Source organism: Tamandua tetradactyla, chromosome 18, assembly GCF_023851605.1.
Source record: "Tamandua tetradactyla isolate mTamTet1 chromosome 18, mTamTet1.pri, whole genome shotgun sequence".
Classification (NCBI taxonomy): Eukaryota; Metazoa; Chordata; class Mammalia; order Pilosa; family Myrmecophagidae; genus Tamandua; species Tamandua tetradactyla.
In genome coordinates this window covers 45,826,910-45,845,263 of record NC_135344.1, presented here as the reverse complement: position 1 = coordinate 45,845,263, position 18,354 = coordinate 45,826,910, and the positions used below count along the sequence as shown (strand labels likewise).

The 18,354-nt window shown below is 55.1% G+C and overlaps 1 protein-coding gene and 1 long non-coding RNA gene across 3 annotated transcripts in view; both read right to left on the bottom strand.

The window, feature by feature from the left end:
* The window catches only part of CELF4 (CUGBP Elav-like family member 4), a 296,225-nt gene that overhangs the window by 39,714 nt on the left and 238,157 nt on the right, over positions 1-18,354 (bottom strand). The window lies entirely within an intron of this gene.
* LOC143662138 (uncharacterized) lies at positions 2,908-8,387 on the bottom strand. Its single transcript, XR_013165167.1, has 2 exons — positions 8,204-8,387; positions 2,908-3,215 (listed from the first exon to the last, which is right to left on the bottom strand). It is a non-coding gene; the product is annotated as an uncharacterized LOC143662138 (long non-coding RNA).

Genomic DNA, 18,354 nt, shown 5'->3' with positions numbered 1-18,354 from the left:
CTGCCCATCTGCCAAGCACAGCTCAGCTCACCTTAACCTCACGGCATGGGCACCATTATCTTCCCACTTTACAGTTGAGGAAGTCAAGGCACAGAGAGGTTCAGCAGCACACTGGAGGTCACAGAGCAACTGGACAGGGAAGGCAGGATTTCAGCACAGGGGTCTGCTTCCTGAGCTCTCCTCCACCGTGGGAGGCAACCCCCTGCCCCACTGATCAGATCCATGGATGTGAACTCAGGAGAGGACACAGCTCTGGGATTGAACAGGGCAGCACAATTTGCAAGACATTATTCTAATGACTAATGAGATTGGGAGGGGAATGTCAGCTTCCTCGAAGGAACAAACTGTTTTGAAGGGTGGCAGCATGCTAACGGTTGGTGTGTGGCTGGCATTGCTAAGGAGAGAAGAATCTGCTCTGAGGCCTTCAGATATTTGCTTTCCATGGAGTTTGGTTTACAGCCAGAATCTGCTGGGTCTCAGAAATCTGCATGCCAGTGCTGGGTCTGCCCCACCCGGTCAGTTAGGCAGCAATCAACAAACCATGTGCAAAGAACTGTGTTGGGAGATACAGAAGTAAATCTGATCTTGGGGGGAAAAGTGCTTCCAAACTGGGGACTGGGCACCCGGATGGGTTTAAATATCCCAGCAGGAGGGGGCCCTTGAGTGTGAGCGGGACGAAGCCTCAGAGGATCAGCAAGGTGGCACGTGAAGATGCTGGGGAGGTCATCACAGCCTTGTGCCCAGAGATGCTGCGGCCACAGGGCCCAGGAACAGGACACCTCACCTCCTCGTGGGAAAGAGCTGGGTGGGGAGGACTGAGGATAGGCAGGGGTGCAGCCTGGGGGTGCAGAGCCGGGAATGCCCAGCGCTTTATGCAGCTCAGGGGCTCTCACAAGGCACTGCAGAATTGTGTCTTAGACACGACCCTCCTACCACTAGGCCTAAGGGGTGTCCGATGGGGAGGCTGCGGCGACAAACACAGTGGAGCAGGGTGTGTGGGAGTGGAGGAGGAGGGCAAAGTGCACCCCACAGCTCCTGACAGTCCTTCTCAGTCGGCCGCAGCAGGATCTTCTACAGGGTGCGCCAGCGACCCTTTCTGATGTCCTGACAGTCGGCTCTATGCCAGCCCGGCATTTCCACTCGTTCTCTTGGCGTCTCACGACCGCGCTCCAACATGACGGGGTGACCTCCCACTTTACAGATGAAGTAACTGAGGCGCAGAGAGACTAACTCTCCGGCTCAAGCTCCGAGGGCGGTAAGTGGGACAGGCAGGATTGGAACTAGGTATCTCTGACAGCTGTCATTCGCCTTCTCTCAGTTGGCAAAATAGGCTATTACTCACATGTGCCCACCCTCGGGACCAGAATTGGGCTCAGTATTGCCCTCTTCAGGGAGGCCTTTGAAATGTGGTGGCTGATTTTGCTAGAAAATGTCCTTTACGATCAAAGGGACCGGATGAACATTTGCAAAGAAGTAGAAGGGGTGGGGCTGGGAAAAAGATTAGGAGGGGAGCACAGGGGGCAGGGAGGGCGAGCTTGGTGCCCAGGAGAAGGGCTGTGCTGGGGCTCAGCTGGAGAGGCCACAGACGGCGGGTGGGCTGGGGGGAGGCACCCCAGGGCCAGGTGGGTGGGCAGCCTCAGCAAGCAGCTCGGAGTGGAGAAGAGGCTGATGGAGAAGGATGGGGAGGAGGAGGAGAGGACAAGCAGTGCTCAGCCCTGTACCCCTGCTTCTCCGGCCCCCTCCCCTCCTGCCCCCTCCCAGAGCATAGTGGCTGATGGTCCAGGACCGGGTGCCCTGCACCTCAAGCCTTAGCTGCTGCCTGCACCAGAAATACTTCACTCTACGTATATGTGACTCTTTTTCAAATGTTCGTAGATGCTGTTGTAATTTTTAGAAATACAAATTCATTAAAAGGCACTGCTGAATTCTGGGTGGCTTTTTGTCATCTTGCACTCCCTCAAACAGTGGAGACTCAAAGTAAAACATCTGTCAAGGGGGGTGCTGATGAATTTTTGATGTTAAAAAGGGCTCTTTAACCTTGAAAAGTCTGGAAATGCTGAGCCAGGGAGGGCAGCGCGAACTCGGGGAGGAGAAGGTGGCTGCACCTGAATCCGGGGCCGGGCCCCACCCACCCCCACCCCCACCACAGAAGGGCGGCTCACCCTACCTGGGGGGTGGAGGGGTCGCGGCGGGGGCGGGGCACCTGGGGGAGAAGTCAAGAAAACAGTCATGGGGAGACTGGAATGGTGGGTCCCACGGGGGGATGAGTTAGTCACCGTGAGCAGCCGCCTCCCTCCGTGTCCAACGGCAGCATCGTCTCGTTCCTCCTGGGAGGGCTCAGGCCTGCCTCACCGGGCACTCCGGGCCCCTGGGAGAGCCACAGGGCCCCAGGACTTCGAAGAGGAGGTTCAGTCCGAGAAAGCTCAAGATGAGGAAGGGGTCAGGACCCTCAGACATAGCTCTCCCACCCCACTCCCTGGCAGGAGCAGGACAGACCTCCAGCAGAGATCAAACCGGAGACTGCGCTGCCCTGAGAGTCGAGGGGGCTGGGTTTGGGCTCCCCTCGGCTCAGTGCAGCTGGACACTGGAGAGCTGGGCCTGCAGCCAGAGGCGGTTCTGAGGACGCAGTGGATGAGGCCTGGGCTACTTAGGACCCCTTTAAACGACGTGCTGTTCTCGGGGTGCTCATGCCTACTCCTCAACAGCCCCACCCCACCAGGCAGAGGATGCCTCCCGGGTCTTCAGGTTCCATGGGTGCTCCCTAGCCCTTCCTATTTTGGCCAACCCTACCAGGCTCCTGGTGAGGAGACCGGGCCCTCCCTCTAACCCTCACAAAAGCTGCCCAGTCCCTTGTCCCAGCACAGCCAGGATCTCGGTTCCGCCAACACTTTCTTGATCACAAAACACTAATGGTGGAAAATGAATCAAGGAGTTTTTCTTTCCAAGACAGGTGCATTTTAACAAGGCCCTCCAAAGCCTTAATTCAAAGGAATGGAGATTTGTGGTGACATTTCAGGCATTCTGACAGGCAAGGGAGAAGTGAGGTGAAGAGATCTTGGGGCAAGGAGACCTTCCTGAGACCCCTAAACCATCACATAAGCGCCCACCCATTCTGCCTTGGGCAGGGCTTTGCTGGAGAGGGCTTCACAGGGGAGCTCCCTGCTGCCCGGAAGTCACCGGGCTCCTGCCAAGGCTGCAAACACTTAGCAAGTTGCCTGAAATGGAGGAAAGTTGCCATGGTTATTAGAGGTGCCTAATGATATTTGCATAGATTAACAGACTTTAATGCAATCACGAAGGCCACAATCCCCAGAAAATAATGAAGAAATCCATTACAAAGTCATAAAGTAACTAAGTCAATACAGTAATAATTTGATCCCATATTAGTAATAATTTCATCTCCTGCTGCAAGGCAATTTTACACTGCACACCGTTTCTGGACAGTTTTATAAATTTCACCTTTGTTTGAGATAATTAATTAACAAAATAAAAAAATATACTGCTGGTATTTTATCCAATAAATTAGTCATTTGTCTAAATTGGCAGGCTGTAATAAAACTTATTAAGATGGATGTGCTGAGAGTTCTAACCTCTCTTCAAGTAGCCCGTAACCTTCGCACCGGCAAAACTCAGGGGCTGCCCTGTCCACGGGGGCCTGGGTGGACAGTCAGGGTCAGCAGTCTCCGCGACGTGTGGCTGGGGCGAGGGCGGGAGACGAGGGTCAGTCATGGGCCCACCGGGCTCACAGGAGACCCGTGAAGCCTGGGGGCCCAGCTCCTTCAGGAACCAAGGGTGTGGGTGCTCAAGAATAGGCCGAGTCACGCTGAGGTGCTGATGGCTGCCAGGGGTTTCCCTTTGCTCTGAAGACCCACAGACGGGCTGCCAGATGAAGGCTGGCTACGCGAAGTACATGTGAGCTAGGAGGCTCTCTGATGGGTTAAAGGGGAACTGTGGACCCCCTGAATGGTCAACACCATTGTATCTGTGGTTGTTTCTCCTAGACAACAAGTTCATAGCTTCCACTGGATTCCCAAAGGGGGCTGGGAATCCCAAAGAGTTTTTGTCTCATTACCATGGAAAACAAGTGGGATTCAGGGAAGAAGGGAGGGCTCACAGAAACCAACCAAAAAACCAACCAAACAAAGAACAAATCCAACCAAATATATAACCAGACAAACAAATAACCAAACAACACATCAGGTGACAAAGAACTCCCAAATACACAGTTTCACCAAGTTTCCAGAAATCTTCCAATACCCTCCATGATGGGGGATGCAGTATGCAAGGTTTCAGAGGAAAGCTGTAGTGGGGGTGGGGTGGGGGTCCAGCACGGGGAGGGGGTCCATATCTAAACTGAAATCTTCACTGAGGAGAAGGTTTTAGATTCTGAATGCATTCTCCAGGATGTTGTTCTCCCGACCGCCTGTGGGTCATTAGCAAATCTGAAAATCAGCTTCTATGACCCCCCACTCCCCACCCTACCCCAACACCTTGATAACATTCAACAGGAGACTACCAAAGATCAAGGACACAGATGTCACCAGGAACCCCCTCCAGGCCCACTCAGCTCTGAGTTACCCTGGGTCACTTCTCCATCTGCCCCATTAGGTGACATGATGCCAGGCTAGACCTTGCCCCTTCAGGCCTGCATGGGGAACCCATTCATCGTGATGGGCCACCAGCGCCCATGGCACTGCTCTCTCTGGGTGAATCCACAGTGGCTCCTAAGTCATCATAATTTTGTCCCAAGCGTTCTCAAGCCACCAGTTGGACAAATTTATTTTAGAACTTGCCAAAGATCATTTTCAAGATTGCCTGGCTGCCAGTATTTGGACTCCAGTATCTTTACTATTTAAAAATTGAGGACAGGGGGCGTGAGGGTATGAATTCTTGCCTGCCATGCAGGAGACCCGGGTTCCCAAAAACAAACAAAGAAACCAACAAAAACAAATAAACAAACAAATTCAACAAATGGTGCTGCAGTAACAGGAGACTCACATGGAAAAATTATGAAATGTGACCCCACCATACAGTACACACACACAAAATTGGGGATACCATTTGTCCATTTCAGGTCCATGGGGCCTCAAAGATGACTGCTAGCAGCCCAGAGAGCCCAGCTGTTTCACGTTTGCTCCTAACATCACGGCTTATGATTTTCTCTAGCCTCGAGATGCAAACTAATTTATGGGGGTAGGTTTGATGTCCTTGCTTTGTTTGGATGTTAATCCTTTTTTTACAATGCCTAACTGCATTTCCCATCCTGAAGACCACTGTCTTTTCTGGAGAAGATGGAAGAAATGTAGACGTTAAACTGCTCTGTTTCCTCTTAGGCATCATTTTATAGTTTGCTTTCTGAGCTAATGGGAGTGGTGAGTCCCAGGGAAGAGGACACCCAGTACAGACCCAAAAGATCACCACCCTGCTCCGTGGCTGCCCATCTACTGTTTCTCTTGGGGCTCTGGTTTGGAAGGAGGGAGAAAGCATTTCCCTGTTTGTATCCCATCTTCCTCCAGGAGTGGGCACCACGAAAGCATCCATCCCTAGGGTCTCTCCTGGCTGTAGGCTTGGCCCACCCCAAATCACTGCCCCAGAGAGGGAGAACAAGCATGTCTGCAAAGACGTTGCTTTCTTCCTGGTGTCTTCCTAAAGAAGGTTATCCAGTGGTCCGTGGTGCCTAATGCCTGCCCAATGCCTGAGAAGCCTGGACTTGCAACTTTTCAAGAAGGACCTTGAGTAGCTGATAAGCTGAAAGGACTATGCTTCGAAGGTTAATAAGGGGCTTCATTTTGAAGTAAGAGGATCAATTACTCCCTGAATTCAATGCTAGTGGATCCATGAAGTGTTTTGACGAAGCTAAACACATTGGTGTAGATCAGAGTCCACTCCCATGCAGAGAGGGTGCAGAGCATGCTAGGAGTGGGATGCCATTTCAGGTGCTTTGGAAAGGACTATTTCTGTTGTTGGAGTTTCTACAGTGCACCTGTCATCAGAAATGGTACTGTGATTTTTATTTTACAAGTGAGGAAACCAGGGCACACAGAGAGGTTAAGAAGCTCGCCCAAGGCCACACAGTTAAAAGGGGTAGAGGAGGATTTGAACCCATATTCCCATTGAAAATTCTGGCATGGGCCTGGGGAGTCCTTAATGCAAAAGCCTTAGACATGGGATACCCAGATGTCACACTTTTCCTGGAGCTGATCCCTAATAGTGTCACCCAGACTGGAGGGGTCAGGGGTTGGGTTTGTCACCAATGAGCGGTGTGAACTGTACCCAATGGAGTCACTTCTCTGGGCCTTTGCCCTCCCCTGCAGTGGAGTGTGAGATTATGTGTCCGCTCTGCCATGGGGTGGGCCCCACGAGAAGATCTGAGGCCTCCAACTGTTCAGGAGCACCCCAAACCCCTGTTTCCTTTCTCCCTGTTGTCTCCCTCCTTTCTTGCCTTCTTTCTAACAAGGCCCTTCATCGCAGCTTCTTGGCACCGGCCGCTGCCCCCAGACACTCAGGCACACCTGGAAGCTATACCATTTTTTGGCTTTGCCATTTTATGATCTTTTTAGTTTGTTTGTTTTAATGTGTTGGGTGACCACATAATTTATTGCCCAAACTGGGACCTTGTTAGATTAAGAGGGAACACAATTAATCCAGGACAACAGCAGCTCCAGACGTGCATGGGCATAGGGGGTCATGTGGTCACCCTAGTTTCTTTCAGTGTTCCTCCCCCTGCTGATCTCATCGCTCCCCCATCTTGAAGGCCTGCGAACCGTGCCTCCCTGATGGCTCCAGCGCACACCCATGCCCCACGCAGGGGACAGGCCCTGGCACTACCTGATGCACAGGGCCCTGCATCACCCCACCTCAGCTTCTGGTTTGCTCCCATCAGGCTGGGTAGGCGGGGGGTCCTGGGGCTGGTACATTGCAGGTGAATGGTAGACACCCCTCTAACCAAGGGCCCCAGTGGACCCCCCTCTCCTCCAGCCTCTTCCCAAGGCCCCCAGCCTCATACAGGCAGGCGAGGAAACACACCAGTCTGAAACTGACCTGCAGCTCTGAGCTGCAGGAGCAATCAGCAGCAAGGGGAGATCAAGGGAACAGGGGAACTCACAAGCCAGGCTGCCAGATGAGGGCTGGAGGGTGAGGGCGAGTAATGATAAAGAGTAATAATAAAGAGTAATGATAAAGAGTAATGATAAAGACGACTTTCGCTCCCTCTCCCTCCCTCTCGCTCAGAGGCAGAGCATCTGCACGGTGTCACATCTGCAGGAGGGCACTGGGAGGCCGCTGCCCACCAGCCTGCCCAAGGGACTTGGATCCCACCATTAGAGCTTCTCTCTTTGGATTCAGCACTGCTGCCTCCTAAAATGCAATGTCACTTTGTCCGTTTAGCAACTTCTAACACTTTCACTGGATTCGTTTATCAGATCTCAGCCCTCTTGCCTGCAGCTGCCTCTGAGCACTTGACAAGAGTGGGGCACCATTTTCCCCATGACAGGGGTGGTGGCGGTGGTTGGGGGGCCTTCCTAGTACCATCGGGGACACACCATCCTTCTTAAGTCTATTTTTCCTATGGTGAAATTTATGAACACTGAAATGCATAATTTAATGTCTTGACTTTGACTGGCTTGCACGGGGCTCAAAGCCTCTGCTCCCCTAAGCCCTGCGAATGGGCTAAGAGGGGTCAGCTAGAGTTAAGACGACAGGTTGGATGGGTCTGAACCTAGGGGCCGCAGGACCCATGGGGCCGGAAACACCTTGAGAGTGTGCATAAGATGCCTTAAGGGTGTGCAATAGCTCACTCTTCCAGGAGAGGACTGCACAGGGTTTTTCCAAGACAGCCACCAGACTGGACCAAGCCACACTTGTCCCTCCTGTGTCACTGCAGTGACTTCTTAACTGTCCCCTGCTTCTGCCTCCATCCTCTAGTCTGTCCTCACACAGCAGCCCGCAGGACAGGCCATGCCACACTCTGCTCAATCCCCCCCAGTGGCTCCCGGTGCCACTCTGGATAGAACCCGAAGGCCTTACATGCCCTACGGGGCCTATAGGAGCCGCCTCCCTCCCGCATCCCATTACTCTCCCTTCACTCAGTCTACTCCAGCTATGCGGCCCTCTCCTGATACTTGAACACATCTAACTGGGGCTCTTGTTCTCTGTCTGTCCCTCCCCTAACTTGCAGTTCCCAGGAGGGCAAGGGCCTACCTACCACAGGATCTGCCTGACATCTGTGGTCACCAACCTTTTGTGGGACAATTGAACGGATGGATCACAAGCTTCTCTTGGTTTCCCAAAGGGGTCTGTGCCCAGGAAAGTTAAGAACCTTTGAGCAGGACCAGAGCATATTGGGACAGGAGAGCCAGGCCAGGCAGAGAGGACTCCAGAGGCCCCCCCTCCCCCCACCCATGAGGTCACAGAGCCAGGGAGCACAGAGAGGCCTGCGGTAGACACCCCAACCTCAGGCCTTCTGGGGGAGGCCTGGGTGGGGAGGGGGCTCAGGGCCAGTGAGCTGGGCCAGGGTTTCCTTAAAGCGAAATTCTGGAACTCTTACACTCACTTGTTTTCTATTGATTTCCATTTTGATACTATATCCATTCCTGTTTTTCCTTTCTACACCCCATTCCTCAAAAGTGATGTGGTTGAAGAGGGATGGGAGAGGAACGCCCAGTGATCCCCAGGCTGGGGTGCTGGCAGGAGTGAGGGTCCCAGAGGCCTGGGGTGCAGTCCAGGGGGAGGCTGCAAGGACAGGGCCCCAGGGCCAAAAGCCGGGGAGGAAGGGGAGACCGCGGGGAAGGGGCGGTGGTGCAGATGATCGAAGGCACCGTGGACTCGGCCAGCTCCCGAGGGGTGGCTGCCTCTCCGCTCCCTCTCTGGCTCCCCATGTGTCACTTAATGTTTGCAGTTAAGTATTTACAGATATGTTCCCATGGCAACTGAGGCTTCAAAGTTACTCTCACAATTCTGTTTTCTCAAATGTGTTTCTCTGGTTGATTGCACAGAGTTTTCTGGAAGCTTGCCAGGCCAAGTGAGTCACATTTCCAGCCTTGTGGTCTAGTGTCTTGGCCCCCCTCCCCCTTCAGCTTCCAGGCCTGGGGCTGCGCAGCCGCCACCTCCACCTCCCCTTCTCCAAAACATCCTCCTGTGGCCCGGCCGTCCCCAGCTTCTGGGGTCTGGCAGGCTGTCCCAGGGCCCACAGCAATGAGTCCAGGAAGCCTCCTCCAGCTTCCCAGACCCACAGAGAAGACCTAAGGAATTCCTCCTGGGACCTTGAGCTGGCTTGAGAGTGGGGCCTGTGCCTTTACCTCTGACCCTGGCACTGGCCCAAGACCTGGCATACGTAGCTGCTGCTGTGGTTGACCTCCCAGCACTTCCTCACAATACTCTCCCTTGCCCCAAGCTTCTGCTCTGGATGCCGAGATACAGAAAGGAACAAACAGAGTCCCCATCCAGATGGAGCTTGCCTTTGAGCTGGGGACAGAGATGACAAATAAGAACAGATCAGAGTAGTGGCATGTGCCATGAAGAAAATCTTGCAATGTGGCAGAAGGGGCAACTGGGGGTTGCGTTTGGCTTGTACAACAGGGCTGGTTGCTGTGAGGGCGGGCAGGGGGCATAGAGCTGAGACAAGGTGTCTGGGGAGAGGTGGCTGGCCCAGGGAGAGCTAGTGTAAAGGTTGGAGCAGGGATGTTCAAAGACCACCTGTGAGGTGAGGAGGCAGGAGCAGGTGATGGAGGGGAGAGCGGCGAAGGGTGAATCATAAGGGACTAGGGGACCAGGGGAGGCAAGGACCTTGGACCTCCTTCTGAGTGAAAAGGAAGCAAGGGAGAGAAGAGCTCTGTTGGGCCATTGGGCCTGGGCTGCAGGGGAGATGGCAAGGAGGTGGGGCAGTGGTGAGGAAGGCAGAGGACTAGGGTTGCGGGGGCAGAAGGCAGTGGCAGAGGTCAAGCCACCAGGCCTGGTGGAATGGACCTGGGAGGTGAGAGTAGAGAGGGATCTAGAGGGACCCCCGCTTGGGTCCTGCAGCTCCAGCTGGAGAAAGGAGCCACTGCAGGTGCCCCCACAGCCTCCCTTGTGTGCCTGCCCCTGCCTGAGTCCTGGCTTCTGTCCTCTGCCAGGCTCCACCCTGTAGGAAAACAGTTGCCTTGTTCACTGCGGCGGGCTTGGCGCCCAGCCTGGCATTCCCAGAGGGCAAAGCCCACTGTCCACCCACTTCTCCAGAAAGACTGACCCCCCCCCAGGAGTAAAGTTTATGGGGGTGAATGGGGAGGCACCCGCCCTAGAGAGCCCTGAGGACAAGAAGTTCTCCCTTCATCTGCGTGCCCTGGGACAGGGGGTTGGGCCAAATGGTTTTTCCCTACTCATCCCTGATGGCTGCCTCCCCAGGGTGGGGGCTTGCCTGCTCCCTGTTACCCCTCCTCCCATTCCACGGGTCGAGGGAGCCTGTCTGGGGGAGGTGCAGGGAGCCCCAGCCTGGGCTGAGCCATGAGCCATCGCTCTCTGTCCGATCTGCTAGGAGTGAGAATGCGCTGACTCTGCTAATGGTTCATTGAGTGGCTGTATCTCTATTATAAATGATTTAAGTCACTGGCATTTAATTGATGTTGTAAATAGGATATTTATGACATAGTATGGGGAATGACACTCTCTGGTTCCCATACATCACGGAGCATGCATGTTCCTAGCTTCCAGGGAAGGTATTCCTGCAACCTCTCCCTTCTCTGCAGCCCTCTCCACCGCTATCTGGACCTCCTGCCTGCTCTGGGCCTGACCAGGCAGAGGAGGGAGGCAGGATGCTGGGGTGGGAAAGGAGACCTGCCCGGGTTCCTGGGCCCAGGCCTCGCCCTGGCGAGGATCACAGGAAGGTTTCAGAGCTGGGACTACTCTCTGACCCTCATGGAGCTTATGACCCTATTGGGGATCAGAAATACACACACACACACACACACACACATACATATAAAGAATTGTACAGTGGCAGAGAGAGGTCAGGGTAGGCAGATGCAGGCTGGGAAAGCTTTCTGGAGGAGGGAGCCTTTGAACTGGGCTTTGTGACTGAGCAGGATCTAAAGGAGAGCTGAAGAGGAGAGGGGCTATGAGTCAAGACTTTAGAGTCAAGCACACCATTGTTCCAATCCTGGTTTTGCCATTTAATCTGTGACCATGGGCATATCTTTCTGAATTTTAAATGCCTGATTTGTAAGATAGGCATGTGATTACATGAGTACAAGTAATTATATGAGTATCACCTCCTTTATTCTAGATACCATACTTCTCTTAATATGGCCACGCCACAGGATAAATCACTTTACACTTCTTCATGCCTGCTATTCCTAAGTGACTTCATGTTCACCCTATACTCACAATGGAAGGGACGGACAGCCAGGGCCAGATTGTGGGAGGGGGGTGTCTTGAAAGTCCCTCAAAAAGAAGAGGAAATAAGGAAACATTAGCTTCTTCAGCTTGGGAATCGAGTATCAATATTAATGTGCTGCAGTGTGTGAGCGTCATTTGAGGGAGGAGGAGCAGGTAGAGAGGTTTGACCTGGGCAGTTCCTGGCACCCCACCCCATGCGGCTCTTCGCTTCCCCTCCAGCACTCTGCTTCCTGTAGGAGCTTCCCCACCTCAGACTGGCCTCTCTCACATCTGCCCTGTCCCCATTCACCCTTCTTTGGACACTCTCAAGCAGTGACAAGGGTTCCAAGAACTGGACTTGGGGTCAAAACCAGGCCATGGCTATAGTCCCATTGCAATACAAGCCCCCTCTTCTAAGTTCTAGGGAGCCTTCACCTGTCTCCGCTCCCTTGTCTTCTGGGCTCCTCTTTGGCAGGGGGTGAGGTGGGGGGCAGCGCGGCTCAGCCACACCCTAAACTTTGACTAACCAAGAAGGGACAGCAGCCCATAAGGATTCTCAGCATCTCTGGGTCTTTCATGGCTGGGGGCAAGGGCCATTCCAAACCACAGACAACCTAAAAGCTCTGCAGTCCCAAGAGCAGTCCACAGCATTTTGGTTTGGTTTTCGAATGTAGGTTGGCTTTTGGAGCTAGCAAGTATGTGCTGGGTGCATTTCAGGAAAAGTCTCAAGAATACCCTGGAAGAATTATCTGATGTCAACTAGCCATTCCTTCCTGACGGGGATGGTTGGAGTTCCCTGCCTAATGCCCCTACCTCATCAGACCCCCTAACCTACCCCCTTCGTCCTTTCCTATCTTGCTGCTGAAATTGGCTAAATCTCCAGCAGATGGTGCCAGCAGAGTCCCTGTTAGTGCTGACATGACTGGGCCCCTACAATATACCTGCCCGGCAAGGAGCTCAGAATGGCTCATGCCACCTCTGGCAGCCACCCTTCCCTGCCTTTACATCATCATCAGGGACAAGCAGAGGGCCGCTGGGACCTCCCTTCTGAAGGGGCAGGCTAGCTGTACAAAGGGAGGATTGACATGAGAACACTTCTGAAGGAGGTGACAAATCCGGGATCAGAAACCTTAGCTGGGGTATCAAGGACACCTTTAGAGGATGTGAGCCTTGTCATAGAGTGCAAAAAGTAGAAATGAGCAGAGGCTGAGGGGTAGGGTGCACTGGCCAGGGTAGGGTGGAGCCGGAGAGGAGGGGGAAGTAAGTCCACCCTGCAGGACTGGGCCCCTTCCTTGTCATTTGGAAGAACAGACCAGAAGCGCAGCTGGAAGAGGAGGGCGGTGTAGAACTGCCGCATCTGCCCCAATTTCTCATTACTTACTTAGGTGAGCCTCCCGGTGGGTGAGGACAGAGGGAAAGCAGGGAGAAGGTCAGGCTGGAGGCCGTGGGGCAGAGGGGCGGGGGAGGCCCGGGTGGGCGGGGCCCTGTCCTCTTCCGGCCGTGTCCCCCCCCACCCCCCCACCCCCCCACCCCCCCACCCCCGCAACCGCAACCTCCATCCCGGCCCGGAGCCTGCTTCGCTTTCTGTCTAACCCGGAGAGATTAACATTTGCAATCCTGGCGGAGGGCTCCTGCCTGCGCTCCGCCACCCGACACTCTCCCCCCACCTCCCCGAAAAAGGAAAACAGTCGTTGAAATTGAAAAATGGTGCTCAGTGAAGGGTTTAAAGACATTTTGAATTTAAAATATATTTTAAAGGTCATTTTCAGCAGTAATTATGTTATAATGGTGGGGCTCTTAGCAAAAGGCAGAGTCCCACAGTAACATTAGACCAAATGGCAAGTGGCAAGAGCCTCTGTCTCCTGCAGCCCTCGGAGTTGGGGGTTGGGGGGAAATAGAGGGTGGCCAGACACATCCTGCCTTCTAGAGCTGGCGTCCCGGGGTCCCCAGGAACAGGTAGCTGCACAGTTAAATTCGCCCTGGCACGGAAGGGTCCTCTGAGGTCTCCCCAGAGTGCGCTTCCGCGCGTGCAGTGCTCGCTGGACCCTCTGGCAGGGCAGGGTCTGGCCTCCTGCCTGGCGGGGACTTCCTCCCCCTACACGTCCTTTCCTTCTGCTTCTGGACACTGTCACTCAGCATCTTCCTGGCAGAGGCTCCCCATGCCTACCGGGGGCCACCTTCATTAGGAGAAAGGCTTTCCCCTGGGGTGCCCCATGGCAGGCTGTGCCCCACGGCGCACGCTGCCTGTCCAGGCGCGTAGGCACTGCCCATGCCTGGGCTGGGTGGCCCAGCCCGCAAGGAGCCTGCCCTCTGCCCTTCCTGCCCGGGGATGGTGGCGTACACTTTTTGAACAGGTTGAGGACATGAACGCGCTGGCCACTTATTTAAAGCTCAACGTTTTGTACCTTATATTCCCAAATAACAAACCACCCACTCCTTGGCCCACTTTCCTCCCTCTCAGCGAGCCAGGCTTTCCTTTGCACAAAGCCTCACCCACACAAACGCTCACACAACTTGTTGAAGCAGTACACTGAAAGCACACCCAGTAGCATCTACTGCTCGTCAAACTCGTGGTATTCTGGAAGACCCACGATGGGGTAACTCTGCCTGGCTCCGCGGGCCTCCATGAGACGGCAGGCTCGTGGGCTTGGGGGTAGAAAAGAGAGAACGGAGGGCAGGGGGTAGGAAGAACAAAAAGGGCCCTGTCCTTGAGCGTCGGAGGTAACCTAGGAGGGCTTCTTGCAGGAGATGGGCGGGGCGTGGGTGAATGGACAAGCCAACAAAAGAATGAAAGAGCCAGGAGCGGCGGAAAACAAAACGAAACGAGCTGAGGGGCCTCGGCCTCTCTCAAGCTGCGTGCACCGCCAGCGCAACTGAAGAGGCGGGTGGCGGGTTTGGTCCCCAGGCTCCTGCCCGCCCCCAAAGGCTGCCGCGCCTGGTGGTGGGGACCGTGTTCCCGGCCATGGCTCCGCCCGCAACCACCCAGTTCCCGTGGGCTTCGTCTGGGGGAGTAGGGGAAGGCGCAACGAGCTTGGCAGTGGCTCCCCCTCTCGCCTGCCCGGCGCGCCCCGGCTCGCAGCTCTGCGCAGCGGGAGGGATGTCGCGGCGGGTGGGGGGACGTCGATCTACCAGGAGGGCGGACGGCGACCCGCTGCGCAGCGAATGACAAACGGCTGCGGGGCGCGGGTGTGGGAGTCGGTGTGGTCCCGACCACCTTAGGGGTGAGTCCCCTTGTGGGAACTCCCGGGCGCAGGGTGTGGAAGGGGCGTGGGGAGTGGCTGGTGGTGGGCCCCACCAGCCGCGTGCAGGGAGCCGCGAGTGTGGTTCGGGCCCTAGTGGCTGGAGCGCGGCTGACTCCCTGCCCTGGAGGCAGCGGCGCTGGGATGGAAGGGGGCAGGAGAAGGGGAAGGGGCGAAATATAAAAATATCCGGAGAAGCGCTGCGCCGAGCTACAGTGTTATTAAACTAAAGCATCTTATAAAACTCGAGCCATTAATAACAGGCTGTCGCCACGTCGGGGTAATTTATTCAAATTGCGGGTCCGGGATGGAGCAGCAGATGTTTCAGAGCTGCTGGTGTCACAGAATGAGTTCCAAGGGAGGAGGGGGCGGCCCCGCGTGTGAGGGTGTGGGGTGTAGGCTGAGAGTCCCCATCGCCCCGAATTCCACAGCGTGGGGGCGGGAACGTTGCCCCTGGCTGCTGAAATGGGTGGGGGTTGCTGTCGGGACCCAGGAGAGCTAATTTAGCTCAACAAATGCCTGAATTGGAAACGGGGTCCTCCTGCTCTGGATGCCATCGCTCACATCCAGTCCTATCAGGCTGAAATGCCACCTCCTACACACATTGTCCCTGATTCCTCCAGGCCACACCAAGAAGTCGGGCCTGGGAGTCAGAGGAGGCTGGGTTCCTCCCCACAGCTACCACCCACCAGCTGGTGACCCCAGCAAGTCATCCCCTGGGCCTTGGTCACCTCGACTGTAAAAGAGAGACTGGGTCAGTCATGGAGTGTGGAGAGCGAAAGCAAGTGGCAGGGGGCAGGTGAAGGCCACTTGGCTTCCTGTCCTGTGACTTCTGGTGCTCATTCACCTCAGCAGAGGGCTTTAATTTGGAGTCTTGTACAGTTCTCTTATGCTTCGCTGACTTTACTCCATTCCCAACCAGTCTGTAAACTCCCTATGGTCAAGACTCGTGTCTGTCTACCTGTCTGCACCGGGTGTGGCCTGCCCGGTTGACACCCAGTCAGTGCTTCCAGAATGGGGTCTGTTTGGATCAGACCCCCACGGCTCTCTTCCTTGGTGTGGAGGAGGCAGCCAAGCTCTGACGGGCCTCCCTTTGGACTCTTGCTGCCTCAATATAATCTTCCCACTCTTGACCAAACCTGGTCTTAATGGGGGTTGGTGGGGGAGGTTGGGGTCTCAGGTCAAAGCCTGGGAAAGTCAGATGGTTCTTGGGACCTGCAATGGCCCCAAGAAGCAGTGTTTCTGTTTCTTTCAAGCAAAGCAAACGGCTCCTCCCGTGAAGCCATTCCAAACTCAGATTCACTCCCCTTCTCTGAGGGTCTCATGTGGGGGTGGGGGAAGCCCTGCTCCATGGGCATCTTCATGCCTGCCAGCCTGAGTCCCCACCTGGCTTGTGCGTGACCTCGTGGTGGGCATGCCAGTTTTTATTTCTTACCCTCATCCTCTCCCAGTAAGGAACCTGGACGGTGCCAACCAATCTGGGTGCCCTGAATTATTAGTTAAAATATTTCAAAAGAGATTCCTTCCTTTTCATCTGTTTTGCTGATCTGGATGCTCGCCTATTGTGAGGCCATGATGTGGGGCTCAGCCTTATATCAAGGGGTGCTCTGTAATCCCCTGTGGGGTGCACCAGCCTCACGCTCGGGTTTTGTGCCTATTGCTGACCAGAAGACTCCCACGGCCCACGACGGCATGTCGTGATGAATAAAAGAGACACTGGAAATATCCCGATTGGAGGTGGACACATCTGTTCCCAGAGGCTCAGCCTTGATGGGGCCTCCGCAGTGTGGTGAGAGGGGAACCAGGAAGCCCTGTGCCCACCCCACGCCCTCCGTCACAGCCCTGAAATGATACCATTGACTGACATTCTGTTGGGGAAAGACAGTGTTTTCTGAAGCAAATTCCACCCCGGACAGGACAGGACGGCATCAGTGGGGTTATCAGATGCTGCAGCCCAGGTAGAGAGCAGAGGGCCTATCCTTCAACTCTTTATCTGGCTTGAGGGCCTCCTGGAAGGGAGGACAGGTTCCAGAGCTGGCGGGCAGAAGCCTGGGGCAAAGTGAGCTCCATCTAGACATTACCCAGGAGACGGGGGAGGCCTGGGGAGGGGCACGGCCTGGGGAGGGGCCAGGCCTGGGGAGGGGAGGGCTGCGATGGCAGGAGGACGCTTGCTCCCATCCTGCTAGCTCCTCCCCGCTAGCTGCGCCTGCCTGGCCTCCTACCCTGTGCCCCTGGTCCTTGACACTTGGCCTCCTGGTAGCTCCAGGTTCATTGCAAATGAAGGAGAAGGCCCAGCCTCACCCTCGCGGGGCAGTCGGCGCACTCCGTGATGAATGGAGTCTGTGTCACTCAGTGAAAATGAATATTTCTTTGCGATAATGGCCAGATGGTAGCAACTCTCCGATCCAAATTAAAACATGCATGATAAATGCCAGGAAAACAGAGGAAGACAAAACCCCAACCTGGAGTGAATTCTCTCTATAAATCTTCTCCCACGCCCCCCTCCCCACCCCACCCCCACCACAGCGGCCCTTCTAATAGCCATTAAATTATTAAGATGCGCTGCAAGGAGAATGCCAATGTCAGCACACCAGCCCCGTAGACCACCCCGCCCCCCTGCCTGTGGGCCTGACTTGGGGATTGGGGCAGGAGGAGACAAAATCGGGACTGGCATTCAGGCCTGGCAGTGGAGAAGGTTCCCACTTGGAGACACGGATGGGGAGGCTGGCCCCGTGCTGCAGGCAAGTTTCCTTGCAGGGCCAAGGTCCTGCCTGAGGGGGGCGCCAAGACTCTACAAAGAGATGAGAAACTAACAGCCACTGCCTGACTCTGCGGGCTCAGACAGGAGTGCAGGAAAGAGGTTCCGAGCTCAGGGCAGGTGGGGTGGCTGCTGGGGGCTCTGCAGGGTGGCAGGGGGCTGGGCAGGTGGGATGGGTCAGAGAGGACCACAAAAGGGAGGGCGTGTGCCTGAGAGAGGGGCAGTGCCTGGACGTCTGGAGGCCACAGGCCCTGGGCACAGCTTTGGGGCTTGTATTTTTTTGCAGGGCTCCTGAACCTGTGGTTAAATCCCACGCTTCCTGCCCACCCCTCCACAGCCTCCCTAATTCCTGTGGTGGAGGGAGGTGGCGCGTCTTCCCAGGGCCAGCTCCCATAGATCACTAACCCTATTCCACAGTCTCCACGACCCCTCATCATCTTCCAGAAACCTCCCACCTCTTTAGCTTTTAGCATTCAAGTGGGCCCTTTGTCCCACTTCTTCCCAGGGCCCCTCTCCACCAGCTAGCCAGCTTGTTTCCTCATTCTCCCTGGACGGGGCTATTCCCTTGGGCCTGCATCCCTTGTCTCAGCAGCTTCCCTCAGGCGGGAACCTCCTCCACCCCCTAGCGTCCTCCAGAAAGTCATTGCCATTGCCCCAGCTCACACAGCTCGCACCTGTGGCATATACGTCTCCACTGCTCACCTGGTGTCACACGTGTAAGCTGCTCTCCCCAGCAGACTGTGAGCTTCTCCAGGGCCAGAGGTCAACAAAGCCTTGAAGACGTCTTCCCAGAACCCAATGCAACTGTCTTTCATGTCCATCTGAAAGGGACCTTCCTTCTGCAGTCCAGAATCTCTTGTAATTGGACATTTCTGCCCAAGCCTCCTTAAGTTACCCAGAGTTTGGATGTGATGTCATGGGTCACTAAATCAGATTCAAAAGAAAATCCATGCTGGCTGGTCACCTGCTCACCCCGAGGACTCCGCAAAGCCTTTCTCCTTGCCGAGGACC